Source organism: Equus asinus, chromosome 7 (assembly GCF_041296235.1).
Source record: "Equus asinus isolate D_3611 breed Donkey chromosome 7, EquAss-T2T_v2, whole genome shotgun sequence".
NCBI lineage: Eukaryota > Metazoa > Chordata > Mammalia > Perissodactyla > Equidae > Equus > Equus asinus.
Genome location: NC_091796.1, coordinates 49490612 through 49507613, shown reverse-complemented (window position 1 = coordinate 49507613; position 17002 = coordinate 49490612). Strand labels below are relative to the sequence as shown.

The following is a 17002-nucleotide window of genomic DNA, read 5'->3' as shown; positions in this document are numbered from 1 at the left end:
ATTCTCCACACGAGGACACTGGAGATATTCTAATGTTTTTTTCTTTGCCCACACTTGGAAAGGCTATATACATGCCAAATATCTGACATTTAAATCTAGATCCCTTTTAGGACTCTTATCATCAAAGCAGAATATTTTAAATTTTCAATAAAAGAAAAGCAGATCTAGAGAAATTATTACATACGGTGGTTTGTAAAAACATGGGTCGTGTCCACGTTGAGTCTTACCTTTCCTCAGAGATCATTTAAGGCCGAACAGTGGATCTAGCATCTAAAGCAGAGTGTCAAGTGGCAGGTTAACATATCCAGGAAGTTGGCCAACTTCACCATATCATTCGAGTATCTCAGAAGCATAAAGTAGGACAGAATGTACTATATGCCTGGCCAGACACTAGTATAAAAAATCATGGAAATACCTAAAAGGTTGTGATTCCACACAATTTAAAATGGTAGATTCCAACATCACCTATGAATGAGAGCCACCCCATATAGGTTCCAACTACCTACCTACACAGAAATCAGCCTCAAGCAAGAGAGTCTGTTATAGCCACTTCTCTCTATCCCACTAGATTTGTCTCTCACCCCTGTGATCTGATTCAGTCTTTCAATCCCCAATGAACATTTGTGTCCCTTCCATACGCAAATCCTATACTAGCCACTATCTGTTATCCCTTGAGCTTATGGTCTCATAGAGGTAGACAGAAATATAAACAGAAAATGAAATACAAAACTAAGATATGAATATGTATCAGATTCAGTGGAGGCACAGAAAGGAGCACTCAATCCTATGGAGTGAAGGGTGGGAAAGGAGCAGGGGCTAAGCCTTGAAAGGCAGGGACGAATTCAATACACTGGCAAGTGGGGTAGTTAAGCTATATGTTTATTTTGAGTCAGAAGGAGGAGAAAGACAATGGGACAGGCTTTGCCTGTTTTAATCGTTATTTCCCCCTCTGTTTACCAGCAGACTGTAGCTTCCCTAGTTCGAAAATGTAGCACAACCTAACCCGTCACATGTTGGCCATCCTTGGATCAGCCCTGTGTTTACCAGGTATTAGACTGAGCTTAGAACCACAGAACGCAGAACTTGAGAATGCAAGGAAGGCCATGCAAAATCAATGGAATAGTAGCCTCAGAGTTATAGCCCTTACACAGTCAGAATAGAGATGTGCACTCACTCATTTGTTTATTCATTCATTCACCCAACCAAAGTTTACTGACCACTTACTAAGTGCCAGGTGGTGTGCTGGGCATCGATGATATATGGTGAACATGTTATATTTAGTTCTTGACCTCATGGAATGCACAGTTCAGCGGGGAAGACAGTTGATCAGATAATGACAAAAGTCACGGCATCATTATTTACTGTAAAAGGACAATGAAATAGAGTATAAAGCACCGAAAATGCATTCAACTGGAGAGCTTCACTAAAGTGGCTTTTCAGTTGAGGTCTAGGAAAGAGGAAATAACGTAAGAAACAGTGTTCCAGGGAGAGCGGGGGAAAGACATCTTATCCTGCTTCACAGCAGCTATGGAATCAAGTAAGTTCCATCTGAATTGCCTAGCCGAGGGTTCACGCAATAAACTTTAAATGTGTTACCGCTTCAAGGTTCCCCTGCTGCCTCTCCTCAGCTCTAAGTGGGAAAGCGCATCCTGTTTGAAAGAAGGAAAACGGTGCTTTGTCTTCTGGGTTAATGTCCAAGAAAAGAGTTTCGAAGGGAAGGGCTGTGCCTTGCCCTTTTGCTAGAGTAGTATGATGAATCATAGCAGAGAATAGTCGTTTGCAACGTCTGAAACAAGATCAAAATGCCATTTTCCTCTGAAACTGCAGCATGTGTTTTGTAAAGAAATCTCAGTGATAGCTAGCAGGGAAATTTCTAATCCAGAAATAGACCTCACACTGAGTTTCCACTGAAATGGAAACCAAGAAAGAAAGGGTCTCCAGAGAAAGGGTCTAATCGCGAGGTTAGAGTGAGGATTAAGGCCAGTCTTCTTATCACCTACTCACACACGTTCTCCAGTAGTAAAATTAAAAGGGAAGTTACTCTAGCAGATGTTTTCAAATTAGCCAAAATCGTGTCACGGAGTAAAGCAGCAGAGCTGGAAATGAGCCCAGAGAGAGAGACCTCCACACAAGCTGCCTGAGGGAGCCATTTAAATGTCTCTGAGCCCTCCTGGTGGAGACTGCCATGCACAAGCTGAGGAGATAAGAAAGTCACAGCACAAACCCTCCTCTCCTAATTGTTTATCCAGGGTTTCAACAAGACCTCCACTCTGCTGAATACTAAGAAAACCTGGCAGGATTGGGCAGTTAATACACTGCCAAACCGTTCTTCACGGCTTGGTTGTATGTGTTGCTTACAAACCTGACAAGAAAACATTGAGAAAAGAGATAGAAATTGTCAATGACAACAGATGAGCAAACTATGATGAGTGAATATGAAAATGAACAGTTTAGTTTCGGGCAAATTTCAGGAGGAGGGTGGGTTTGTATCTTCACGGTAGATCCAGAGTATTGCTATCTCGTTCACAACCACCTCAAATGTGGCAATCATATTCCAGCTATACTGGTTCTCATCTACCCAGGAAAAGGCCCAAGGAACTGGGCCATAGATCTGCCGCTATATATCCAGAGGGTTTTCTGTGTGTGAGCTTGTCTTACAAAGTAGGAAGTCACTTGTGACCCAGTTATCATTAAATCCTTTGGGAAGGAGAAACAATAAACACCAAACAGCAAAACTCTTAAATCAATGAAAAAAGAGAATATCTCTAGTTTCTCACTGTACATCAGTTGTCTGGCCTCTAACATTTGCCAGAGTGAAAGATATAAAATTGATGGGTCCACACATCTCATACGCAATCCAATCTCTGGGCAATCACAGCAAGGAGCAGAAGAACTCAAAGAGAAGTCATTCACCTTTTCACCTCCATATATCCATATCACATTTTTCTTGTTCTCAACCACATATTTTGCTCTGCAGGTTTGTGTGTTGCAGGGTCACAAAAAAAAAAGAAGTAGCAAAGACATGTACATTTGCTACATATATATACATATATATATGTATATATATATGGATGCTTCAACGCTTTCTGCCATTAATGGTATCTAATATAGCAAATACGTATTTTGCATAAGCCAAATAGGTATGTGTTAGAAAAAAATGAACCGGTACCTGGTATTTCATACAATGAGTTATGAGTGGATGTTTAATATATTAAAGTGAATGACTGATGATTAGTTCTAATTGCTCCTCTGTAGTAGAAGAATGTTTTAGACCTTCCTAGGAACAGCATCTTTGGCAATTCCTAATAGACCACACATCTAGAGAAAGTCACCTTCATTGGGCAGTAATAGGAATCAGGCTACAAACTCCCCACGACAAAAAAGAAAGAAAGAAAGTCATTTGGGGGCCACTTGAAATGATTCCTTTCTTTGAAAATGGAGAATTACAAGCCTGTGGGATCTTCTGGAAATAAAAGAGATAACACAAGACATGGGGTGTTTTTGAACCTCCAAGTGTCTCAGTAGCACAAAGATTTTTAGAATACTAGAAAAGGGTCTTCTTGTGATTATGTTTCTTTAAAATAAAAATGTACAATAAGAGAACAACATACTATAAACATAAGGCATAGATTGTAAGTGTGGGAAGTGAGGATTACAAAGTGTTTAGATTTTTCAAAAATCCTTTCAGCCTTCCTGCTTTAAGGGTACTCCTTTAGCAAGGGAAACTAATTTCCAAAGGGAAAAGAGAAAAGAAACAAAAGAACTTACAACTAGATCGTTTCCTTAAATTAAGCAAGGAGAGACAAGTGTGGTTTCTATAGAGATGAAATCTTCATAAACGTCTTCCAATTGAATGCTTCCTAAGACAAAACAGATCCTTCTACATGGAGCAGAGCTGCTTTATCAGAGCTGCTCTGATAAGGGGTGGAACAATTTGTGGGAATGATCGAGAACATACTATAATGTGAATTTGAGTCTGTCACAGAAACTTCACTACCAAAATACACATTTAGATAGCATTTTACTATTCTTTCTAAATTTAAAATTTTATGTGAAACCAAAATCAGAAAGCTGAATTCTGTTTCCAGAAGAAGCTGCTATTCAAAGAATATGGTACTTCTCTCAATTTGTAGCTGAAGCTGTTGCTATGCCACATATCTCTAAATGAGTAGTTAGTAAAACCTTAGTTTCCCTCTTCCCAGTTTTAATTTTTATACTGAAAAAAATAATGAAACGGCTATATGGGACAAAGGCATACATACCCATAAAGTTAAGTCAAAGTGCATGCAATTTGTATTTCCAAGTTGGATTCAAAAGGACACTCAAGCTTAGAAGGATTTAGAAAGTAGAACACCACTTACTTAGTTTTAGGCTATTTCTTTATATGGGCTACATAATATTTTGAGAGAAAAGTCTTGATTTCAATAATCACTGATAGGCTTTATCAAGGTTTTAGTCCTGGCAGAACAAAGCTTATATTGAAGGGGAAATTAAAGATGCTAAACCATGAAAATTCCCTATAAGGAAAACTCATGTACATATTATTCCCCCAAAAGCACAATGCTCATGTGTAATTTGAAGGGATTTTTCAGGAAATTATTTCATAATTTTTTAACGGACCTCTTAATCAGTTCATTTTGCCAATCTTTATATTGCCTATAATTTTCGAGATAAAACATTTCACCTGGCAAACTAATTTTAGAATAGGAATATCTAGAGAAATAGATAGATGTAATTTTTTTAAAAATCTCCCATATTTGCAAATGCATTCAAGTCTTTTCTCATACAAAGTAACTAACAGTTTCTCTTAAGTGAGTCAGTTAGTTTTTTTTTAAATAGTCATAGAATTTTAGATCCTGAACTGGGAATATTTCAAGGCAGTGACTTCACTGCAGTAACTTTAAGCTGAACCAATAAATCCGAAGGAAATCAATAACAAAGCTATTGACTCCAGATTTCTATCAACTTTCCAATTTCATGCCAGAATATGAATTTTCTGAACCAAGAGTAGTTTCTATAACCTAAACTTACATTTCATACATTTGGTATATCTAAATTCCACATTTCTTCATGCTTTTGAATTTCCTTTTTAAAATTTTAAGCAAAGAAAACTTTATCCTTCTGGCATTGGATAAATTAGGATACTTGGAACATCTCTTGTCTTCATGCCATTTCCGTTCAAGTTGCGATGAAGACTATTGCTGTATATGCAAAATTATATAGGCCAACAGAAATTTTCCTCTTTAAATCGAAATTCTGCTATAAATAACAGTCAAAAGACTGCTCCTTCCTGGTAAAAGTAATTTGCAACATGTTTGCATTCCGTCCTAAAATCGCCTTCCCAATTCTAAACATCCATCATCCCAGGGTCTGACTACAACTCGGATCCATCAATATTTTACGAAGCCATTCATGAAGACTATAAAAGCTAAAGATCTGTCTTTAATTGTTACTTTTATTATATGTCTTTCATCATTGTAATTCCATAACTTCACGTGCTATGCCGGGGAGGCAAGGAGCATCGATCTCTCCGGAACCGGAGCCAGGCTCACTGGGTCAGGAGGGCACAGTCGTCGCCTGAGTCCATAAAAGAAATTATCATCTCACCTACTGACGTCCCCGTTCTGGCCGTCTCAAACCCCCTCCCCTCGGCACGCCCTCCCCTTCTCAGAAAATTCCGCAGCGCTCCCGGCCCGGAGGGAGCCGAGCCCCAGCGCGGGGAGCCGGGGGCGGGAGCGGCGCTCCGGCACAGCAACTCAGTGTGTCGGGCGCGGGCGCCCCAGCCGCGGGCCGCCCCTTCCCACGGCCTCGCGGGGCCACCCGGCGAAGCACGGGCAGCTCGCCTTCCGCGCAGAGCGCAGCAGCCCGAGTCCTGAATGCAGGGTCTTCATCTCTGCGCGGCCCTCCGAAGGTCCCTCCCGCAGCTGCAGCCGCCCCTCAATGAAAGTGCAATTTGTTATCTCTCCCGGCCGGGAGGAGAGGTCCCTGTTTGGTCTCGGCTCCAGCCCCGCTCATTCAATTCGCTGAATACCGAGTCTCATCGCTTGCCACGCGATTCGCCCGGAACTGGCCTCCGCCGCGGGCGGGGGTCGACTCTCCAGTGACCTCCTCTTTGGGCCCCGTTCTCTCTGTGCGTGTCTCGTTCTGTACCTTGGTCTCTCCCTGTGTGCCTGTGTCTCTCTTTGTGTCAGTTTCTCTGGCTTTCTCTCTCCCGCGCGCGCGCGCACACACACACGGGGAAGGGGGTTCTCTCCACAGCCAATGCCAAAATGTCACCGAAAAAGCAAGTGCAACAACTTGCTTTGTAAACGACCCAGGAGCCTGTCCAGAAATCCCCTGCAGTGAGCAGCCCTCTCCTCCCCTGCAAGGTGTACCAGGGGTTGGGGGCAGGGGGGAGGTGTCAATTTTGCCGGTGGAGATGACGGGGACTGGTGTTCTCCTCCCCTCCCCCTCCCAGGACCCTGTCGCAATTCGAAATCCGTCCCCACCCCGGGCCCCCGGGGGCAACCCCGAGGACCGAACGCCCGGAGAGGGGCGCGCCGGCCCCAGGGTGCCTGGGATGCCCAGGGGGGCCCCGGGAGTGCGCCCCAGGCGGCGGAAGGGGAAGGAGAAGCAGACGCGCGGGCGGGCGGACGGGGGGCAGAAGAGCCCAGCCCGTGGTCCCTCCACCGGCGAGAGAAGCGGGGACCGCGCGGCGGGTAGGAGCCACCCAGCGCGCTGCGACCGCGGCGGTGGCGGTGACCCGGGCTCCGGATGCCGCCGCCACGCGCGCACGCCCCAGCCCCGCGGCGCAGCCTAGTGTTACCTTGCCGCTGCCCGCAGTCCGGCCCTCTGTGCCTGCGTCCGTCTGTCTGTACCACGAGCCTCGAAGGGAGGACGACAGAGGTGTCCGTGCGGCGGGACAGGCTCTCAGCGAGGTGATGGGAAGGACTCAAGAGAGAAGCCGAGGCGGCTGCGGCCGCTCCCGCCGCTGATGCTGCCGAGTCCCCGGAGCTGGAGGTGTCGGCGAGGCCGTGTCCTCGGGATTGCGGCGCCGGGAGCGCAGCGCTCGCCTCTGGCGCGGAGGCTGAGCGCCGGGACGCTGCGGGCTGGGGCGGCGAGGCTGGGCTGGTCACCCGCCCCTGGGTGCATGTTAATACGGTGGGGAGGAGGAGTCCCGCGCTTCCTCCGCCCAACCACCGGAGCCGGCGGGCGGGCGGCGGCCGCGGCCCGGAGCCAGCCGCTCCCACCCGCCCAGCTACTACGGCGCGGCCACTAGCTCTGGCCCTAGCCCAGGCACGTGCGCCGAGGCCGCGGGGAGGCGCCCGGCGTCTCCCGGGGCGTGCTCCTGGCCTGCGGATTCTGCACGCTTAGCCTTTGGGTGGCAAGTGCACTCACACTGGATGGAGAGGAAAGCCCCGCATCCCTGGGATGTAACTCAGAGGCAGCCACCCGTTGGTGGGCGTGCCCCATCCGTTCCCTTGCGCAGCGTCTCCGGAGCACTAAACCTTCCCCTCCTCTCTTACCAGCCCTTGTTCCGAACCTTGTCTTCTTGAGGGAGGGGATCAGGAGAATTCATAACACTTCTTCTCTCAAGAGATCGAGTTGGCCGGCAGAGGGTTTGCAGTCCTCTCCTCTCCGTCCTCAGGGCCCGTAGTAGAATTTTTGAAGAAGTAATCGCCAGGAGGAGACGGGTAGTGAAAAGAGTCTAGACTCACAAGGACCGACGTTCAAACCCAGTGCCATTACTTTCAGTTATTCCTCAGAGCCTCAGTTTCCCCATTTATACAACAGTAGTTCACGGGAGGTCGTGTGGATTACACAATTCCCTGGGTTCCTCTTGGTATTGGCCTCTAGGTAATTAAAAATGAATCCCTTTTTCTCCTGTCCTCTTGACTTAATAGAATCCCCACTATCCATCCCAACTGCATTTGGAAGCCAGGCCCATTCACGCAGGCTGAGGACCGCACCATTCCTTCCGTGCTATGAAAAGATGAAGAATCCACGGGGCTTCAGAGTAAGAACAGAGATAAATGGTGTGTATAGGTGAACTGAGATGTGGGTCAAAGAGAGAAAAAAGTCAATCAATTAAGTGTTTATTGAGTTCCTGCTCTACCCATTTAAGTACTAATGTTCTGGATGATAATAGTTAAAATACTGTAATCACGGTCTTCCTGTTTCCCTCTGCTCAAAAAGGAATGGGCATCTTCAGGGAGAATGTCCTTTGTTCTACAGCTCCTAGAGAGAACATTATGCCAGAGAGTAAATAATCTTTATGTAACTGTACCCGTAAAGTTATAGCATAAGATTTAGCATCTGCTTTGTGTGATATCTAATTATAAATATTAATAGAATATCCTTTTTAAAGAAAACACTTCTAAAAATGCAGAGAAGTGAAAAACAGTTTCCATAAAAATGTGACTCAGATAAATAATCACTTTTCCGCAATTTCACTGAGTGATTTTCCATTAAAGAAAAAAAAAAGTCTTTAAACCACTAAACATCAAAGAAATGGAGGCAAATCCTCAGCATTGTAGTATGTACCATGATCACCAACGCTTTAACAAAGCTCTAAAAGATATCCCCAGACAATTCAAGAATGACTATATAGGGGCGCCTATGCTTCAAATAAGATTCCATGAAAAGGCAAAGTACTGAAATAAGAAAAATAGCCCTCTGGATAAAAGGAACTACCTTGCCTTTCCAGATTTGTAAATATGTTTAATCCATAGAATTTTTAATGAGCTCACGTAAATAAGGGGCCAATATAACTGTTAGGCCCTAACTCAAATTAGGTGACTTGAGCGAATAAAATTACTTGAAGTGGAAAATCTTTTATCTTACAAAATTCTTATGGTGGATTTAACCTAGCAGCCATAATAGCTATGTAACACTGCTATTATTAGGGTTTTCTGATTGTAAGCAACAGAAATCAAATTTGCCTAAATTAAAAGAAAGTAATTTATCGGAAAGATATTGAAAGCTTCCAGAATTGAAGGGACTTGACTAGAATTGACTGGAAAGCAGTCTTGGAAACAGGATTTGAGGCAAGACTGGAAGGCTAGGAAGCTGCAAAGACAGAAGCAGTTTGATTTGGTACTACACAGTCAACATGAGTAAATGCCAAGTGTTTCTTCTAAGCTTACATCACTGGATCAAGATTTGAGTCCCAGGGTAAAGCATTTGCCTGGCCAGACTTCAGTCAGGCACTAGCTCCCTGGCTATACCAGGTTAAGGAGAGGAAGCATTTGGTTCTTTGACTTCCAGAATGGAAGGCAGGCACCTGCTTTTATCACCCTTCCAAAAGTACACAGGATTGGAGATGATTCCTCAAACAAGTTCAGAGAGGTCAAAAAAAGATGAATATCACATTGGCTGGCTATGAAATTTGCATTAGCATTCTTAGAGTTATCTGGAAATAAACAGTGATATTATACAAGTAAAACTGACAACACTGTTTTGTAGTCATTGTACATATACTCAGTTCTAATTAAGGAATGTTATTTAATTATCCCATATGTATGGCCAGTTACTTTGTTTCTATAAGCATAGTGCCTATGAGAGCAATAACAAGCTGGGGCTAGCAGGTACATTCATTTCTAGTCATAGACAGTGTGGTAGCTGAATAATGGCCTGGAAAGATGTCCATGTCCTAATCCATGGAACCAGTGAATGTTGTCTTACGTGACAATTTGCAGATGTGATTAAGTTAAGGCTCTTGAGGTGGGAAGATTATCCTGGATTACCCCTGATGGACCTGATGTAATCGCAAGAGCCCTTAAAAGAGGGAAACAGGAAAGTCAAAAGCAAGCAAAAAAAGATAGGATGATGGCAGCAGAGGTTGGAGTGAGGCACCTTGAAGATGGAGGAAAGAGGCCATGAACAAAGGAATACAGATAGTGTCCAGAAGCTAGAAGAGGTAAAGAAACTATTTTCCCCTAGAGCTCCAGAAAGAATGGCAGTCTGCTAACATCTTGAATTTAGCCTAGTTAAACTGATTTCACACTTCTGATTTCCAGAAATGTAAGATAGTAGATTCATGTTGCTTTAAGCCACCAAGTTTCTAGTAATTAGAAACAGCAACCATAGGAAATGGGACAGCTTACCTAACCCTAGGGAGCACCCTTCCCAAAGCACACTGTTGGTAGCAGGTGGCACGAGAGCCCTTACTATAGAAGGGACACAGAAAGGTATGTCTACTTCTCGAAAAGATAACGCAAAAGAGACTAAGCCAGCAGAATGTTGATAAAAGCAGGAAATTGGAAAACATGGGAAGATAGCCTTCCTATTCAGGAGTTTCCATTTCCCTGGTTAAATCAAAATGGTGGCATTGCTCCTAGACCACAACATAATCAAGCAGCTAAAATCCCATTAAAATGAAATATAGTTGTGAAAGAAAAAAGAACTCGAAGGGCAATCTGAATGGTAAGTCTGAAAGACATACAGGTTTCTTCTGTATTAACAAAGCATTCTCCTTCATTTTGTGAATTCAAAGACCTGCTAGACAAATCCACTTGAAAGCTATCTATTTCACTCTACCACTTAAAATTTTTCAGTGCATATTTTTTGCCTTCAAGATAAAGTCTAAAACCTTAGGTATGACATGCAAAGCCCTTCACAGACACCCACTGGAGGGAGGGCTCCCTAAACACCTCACCCTAAAGCCGGCATGCTTGTGTCCAAGAGATCCGCAAGACTATAGCAAATAAAGAAACAATTCTTAAGGGACATTCTCCCCACACACACACTGGGGCTCAGCACAGAGGGAGCAAGCAAAATCACCCATTTCCCAGTCTTTCCCTGAGATAGGTTTACCTGTATACTTTAACAGCTGCAGCCTGAGGGTTAGCCTTCTAATTTGGCGGGCACTAGAGTCTGGCTGTGATCCTCATCAGAGACCAGGGAAGCCAGTGGACACCTCTCCCACTTCTTCCCTCTAGCCCGCTCCAACAATAACACCAAGGTGCCAGTATCTCCCTGGAAGGAGTTTGTATACATCTCTGTGGCCGCAGCTTTTGCTGCTGCCGTAGGGATGAGCCCAGATTTCCTGGCCGTGATAGTTAATGGATCTTGCATTCACAAGTCCCACACGACTGTAGCAAACAAAGAAACAGTTCTTAACAAGCGCAGGAGCACCTGCCTTACCCCCATGGCTATACACCTGGGCCCAGTACAGAAGGAGGAGTCCAAAATACCCATCTCCCAGTTTCTCCCTGAAAGGGACTTAACTATATACTTTCCCAGCTGCTGGCTGAGGGTCCAGCTTCCAATCAGGCTACATTTAGGTGCTGACATCAGTTCTCCCCTTTGGGTCACTGACAGGTCTTGGCATACCCTCAACTACTGGGAGCCGCTAAGAACAAAGAAAGTTGGTTGGGCAATCACAAAAGTTTGAGAGACAGCTAGGAGCTTGGGCTGGGCTGATTGCAGCATTATTCACAATAGCCAAGGTATAGAAACAACCCAAGTGTCCACCCTCGAATGAATGGATAAAGAAAATGTGTGTATATATACAACAGAATATTATTCACCCTTAAAAAAGGAAATCCTCAGAGGGTATGAACAGACATTTTTGCAAAGAAGATATACAGATGGCCAATAAACACATGAGAAGATCTTCATCATCACTAATCATCAGAGAAATGAGAATCAAAACCACACTAAGATACTATCTTATGCCTTTTAAAATAGCTATAATCACCAAGATTAAAAATAGCAAATGTTGGAGAGGGTGTGAAGAAAAGGGAACCCTCATACACTGCTGGTGGGAATGCAAACTGGTGCAGCCACTGTGGAAAACAGTATGAAGATTCCTCAAAAAACTAAAAATAGAGCTACCCTATGATCCAACTATCCCACTACTGGGTATCTACCCAAACAACTTGAAATCAACAATCCAAAGTAACATATGTCCCCCAGGTTCCTTGCAGCACTATTCACAATAACCAAGACATGGAAACAATCCAAGTGCCCATCAACCAATGACTGGATAAAGAATATGTGGTTTATATGTACAATGGAATACTACTCAGACACACAAAAGACAAAATCATCCTATTTGCAACAACATGGATGGGCCTGGAGGGAATTATGGTAAGCGAAATAAGCCAGACTGAGAAAGACAAACACCAGATGATTTCACTCATATGTGGAATATAAACAGACACATGGACAAAGAAAACAGTTCAGTGGTTACCAGGGGAAGAGGGTGGGCACAGGGGGTGACAGACAAGAAATAATGTACAACTGAAACTTCACAATGATGTAAATTATTATGAACTCAAATGAAAAAAAAATTTTTAGAAAGCTGACTAACACCATAATTATATATTAAAAAAAAAAAGGAAATCCTACCATTCACAACAACATGGATGAACACGGAGAGCATTATACGAAGTGAATCAAGCCAGACAGCGAAGGACAAATACTACATGGTGTCACTTATGTGTGGAATCTAAAAGAAAAAGTCAAACTCATAGAAAAAGAGAGTAGCAAAATGGTTACCAGGGACTGGAGAATGAGAGAAATAGGGAGAGGTTGGCAAACGGTACAAACTTTCAGGTCTAAGATGAGTAGGGTCTGAGGATCTATTGTAAAACCTGGTGACTATAGTTAATAACATTGCTTTGTATAACTGAAATTTGCTAAGAGACTAGAACTTAAATGTTCTCACCAAAAAAAAAAAGAAAAAAAGATAAATGTATGAGGTGATGAATGTGTTAATGAACTTGAGGGGGCAAATCCATTCACAATGTATACGTATATAAAATCTTCACATTGTATACTTTAAATATCTTACAATTTTATTTGTCAATTATACCTGAATAAAATGGAGAAAAGAGTTCTTCTTTAAGTCTTTTAATTGAGCAAGACATTTTATCCTTTCAAGAAATCACTTCTAATTATGTAGTATTCTAAATTCTCCAGAGACATAAATGGTCTAGACAGACTACATTAAGTAAAATTGTTTAAAAACAAGTGATAGGATTAGGATTTGACCTTTAATTTTACATGCAATACATCCAACTAGCTGAAAGAATACTTACGTTATTAATCTCAATAATTTTTTTGCATTACACTTAATTTGACTGTCTTTTACAACTCCAGTTCACATTTGAATTTTTCACATAAAGATAGATATGTTCTTGATATGTCTGGAGGAAAATGCCATTTTAGACATGACCCTTGTTAAAAAGAATCTAGATTAAAGAATAATTCATAAAACTGGAATGATCTAAAATCAGTATAAACCAGCAACTAAACCAGCAACGAGAATGCATGCTTGTGTACACTTTCATTTTGGTTTCATTGTTGTGCTCAGCAGGTTTAAAAGAAAAATGTCTTCCTTTTTTTAGTGAAAGAATGTGCAATTTAGGGAAAGTTGGCAGTGAATTTCCAGTGATTGAGTGCATAACTACATAAGTTACACACAAAGAATCCTGTAAGTAAGACATATTCTCTTAAGAATCAGTTTCTCTAGGTACAAATTTCTCATGATATAATTTATTGAATCTTCAGATCATAGCTCCCAGATACGCATTGTTAATATTAATATATCCATTCTAAGGCATTTTAAAATACATTAAAAAATACAGTGAATATACATTCAAGTCTGGGAAGCTAGAATGACTGAGGTAGATTTCCTAGAGGTTAAGATTCTGTTTCTAATATTCTTTCAAAAAATATCAATCACAGTCTGTTCTTACTTTAGTCAATATCAGGAGACTTCCAGGAAAAACAACAACAACAAGATATATCTTCTATCCTTAAGAATTCTCCACTCTAAATCAGAAATTAATGAAATAAAATTGATAAAATGCATAGTGCAGTGTTTGTTGGCATTCAAGAAATGGTAGCTGATGATGTCCACAAGGGTTACTATTATTATAGTTTTGTAAGCATTAGTATTTAGAGTGATAACACATAAGAATTCACATATCAGCAACCTGAACTCTCTGAAATATCACTGTAACATAAGGTCTACACAACAAATGAGTATTACTAAGACTATATCCTAAAGGTCATCTGAGTGTTCCTCAGAACTTCATTCTTAACACAGAATATACTGGCTGTTCACCAAAACTTGCCTTCCACTTCTTCCTGGGCACAGAGCTAACCTGCCTTTCCAAGGCTACCTTACAGTTATGGCCGTATGACTGTGTTTTGGTAAACACAGTAAATATAGGTAGAAATGAGGTATGTTACTTCCAAGCCCAGCACACAGAAACTTCTTACACTATCTTCCACTACCTTTTTCTGCATGGCTGGCTGGATATTGACACATGGAGTGTTCCTTATACTGAAAATGGCAGAGACCCCAGAAGAACCCCCATATCCCCCTGGCTACCAATTGGATATTCTATTGCATTATTATTAAATTTTTATTGCATTTAGCCACTGAGGTTTTAAACTTATCAGCTACAGAGTTAATTTTAATCCATCTAAAACAGTGAAGAAAGGAGTGAAACATTTTTGGAGCGTCTACTGTGTGCCAGACCTTACATACACAGTATTTTATTTATTCTCTTGAACAAACCTACGAATTAGCCAAAAGGGGTCCCATTCCATGATGGGGAAACTGATGCTTGAGTTAAATAACCTTCCTGGGATCCACAGCCAGTAAGTGGCAGAGTCAGAATTTGAAACTGAGTTTACTGGCCTCAAAGATTGTATTTTCACAGCGTATCCTCTTATAATCATTGGTTGACTTTTAACAACTGGATGGTAAAGGTTTCATTTCTATGACAGATTTAAAGGAATAAATAAAATAAAATAAATCTTGGTACTTGAAATCACAGACAACAAATAAACTATAAAAAGCTGAAAAACAATTTCACAAACCATAGAAGCCCAGGGCCATTTGTGTGAGTAAACGGACCTGATGAACTTTAGAGATACTGACATAATCTGTATACGGTGGCCCTATAACGTGGTTAATATACTCAATAATTATCCTGAGTTAGGAAGAAAAGGAAATTTTATTCATATACAGTGTTAAAAATGGCAGAGAACTGTACAGTTTTTTAAAACAGCTCTGTGGAAATATAATCGATATGCAATAAACGTTGCATGTTAAATTGTACAATTTGATAAATCTTGATGTGTGTGTGTGTGAAACCATCACCACAATCAAGATAATGAACATATCCAACCCCTCCAAAATTTTCCTGTCCTTTCATCTCTCTCCCCTCCGTTACCAAGCCCGCTCTTTCTCTGCAAACTCTGTTCTCCCTCTTCTCACCAGAGATTATTTTCTAAAATTTTATAGGAATGGAATCATATAGTATGTACTTTCTTCCTCCAGCTTATTTCACTCAATCTAGTGTCTGAGAGTGATCCATATTGTTGTGTGTACTGACAGTGACAATTAACTCCTTTTTACTGCTGAGAAGTTTACTGTTGCATGTATATATCACCTTTGGTTTATCCATTCACATGTTGATGGATATGTTTTTCTAGTTTTTGGCTATTACAAAATAAGCTTTTATGAACATTTATTTGCAAGCCTTTGTATGCACATATGCTTGCATTTCTGTAGGATAAGAACCGGGGAGAGTGATCTCTTGGTCATATGATAAGTGTGTGTTTAATTTTTAAGAAACAGCCGTATTGTTCCAACATGCTTGGACCATTTTACATTCCCACTGCCAGTGTATGGGAATTCAAATTCCTCCACATCCTTCTTAATACTTGGCATGCTTAATCTTTTTAATTTTAGACTTTCTAATATGTGTGCAGAGGTATTCCCTTGTGGCTTTAATTTGCATTGACCTACAGAATAATGATGTTGGACATGTGTTTAACGTGCCTATTTGCCATCCATATATCTTCCTTGGTCAAGTATCTTTAAATTTTTTGCCCATTTTAAATGGTTGTTTTTTTTCTTATTATTGAGTTTTGAATTTTTTATATATCGTGGATGCTAGTCCTTTATAACATATGTTACCGGCAGATATTTTCTCCCAGACTGTGGTCTGTCTTTTCATTCTCTAAACAGTGTCTTTCTAAGAGCAGACGTCCTTAATTACTATGAAATCCAACTTATTAATTTTTACTTACAGATCATGCACTTGGTGTTGTATCTAAGAAATATTTGCCTAAACCAGAGTCAAAAATGCTTTTCTCCTTTGTTTTATTCAAGAAGTCTTAGAGTTTTAGGTTTTATGTTTAGGTCTATGATCCATTTTGAGCTAATTTTTGTATATAGTCTGAGGGCCAAAGTTTATGTTTTGTAATCCGACTGCCAGAGTCCAGCGACAGGTGAATGGCACACTTTCATTTACTCCAGCATCACACCCATGTCTTCTAGCGAAATGCACACCAGTCATGTCTATTTGCTCTTCTATGAGTTGGCCAGTCCACTTCCCCACATGTAGTATCAAGGAGCTACATTCCTTTTTCCCTTTCCTGTGGTGGCCCCACAGGGAAGATGTGAAATTGTTTCAGCACCATTTGTTGAAAAGATAATCAATCACTCCTCTCTCCACCGAATTATCTTTGCAACTTTTTCAAAAATGAATTAATCATATATGTGGGTCTACTTCTGGACTCTGTATTCTGTTACATTGATCTATGTGTCTATCTTTATGCCAATACCACACTGTCTTGATTACCATTGTTTTATAATAAATCATAAATTTGTTTAATAATGAATCTGAACCCATTGAGATAATCACATTTTTTTTTTTCTTTAGTGTATTAATGGTGAATTACACTGATTGATTTTGCAATATTAAACCAACCCTGCTTTCCAGTGGTAAACTTCACTTGGTCATGATTTATGATACTTTTGCAGTATTGCTGGATTCAATTTGCTAAAATATTGTTAAATTGTTTTGTTTATACTCATGAGCCATATGGGTCAGCAATTTTCTTTTCTTTGAATGTCTTTTCTGGTTGTTATATCAGAATAATACTTGAGACTCATGGAATGAGTTGTTTCAATTTTCTGAGATTTAGTGTAGAAATAATATTATCTCTTCTATAAATTTATGATAAAACTTACCAGTAAAGTCATCTAGGC

At 41.3% G+C, this 17002-nt stretch overlaps 1 protein-coding gene across 4 annotated transcripts in view; it reads right to left on the bottom strand.

Annotated features, from left to right (window-relative positions):
* The window catches only part of DLGAP1 (DLG associated protein 1), an 843533-nt gene extending 836139 nt beyond the window's left edge, over nucleotides 1-7394 (bottom strand). For all 4 annotated transcript variants that reach the window (XM_070513311.1, XM_070513314.1, XM_070513313.1 and 1 more), the window contains exon 1: nucleotides 6806-7394. The gene's annotated coding sequence lies outside the window, so the exon portion shown is untranslated. The remainder of the gene's footprint in view (nucleotides 1-6805) is intronic.
* Nucleotides 7395-17002: the final 9608 nt, after the last annotated feature.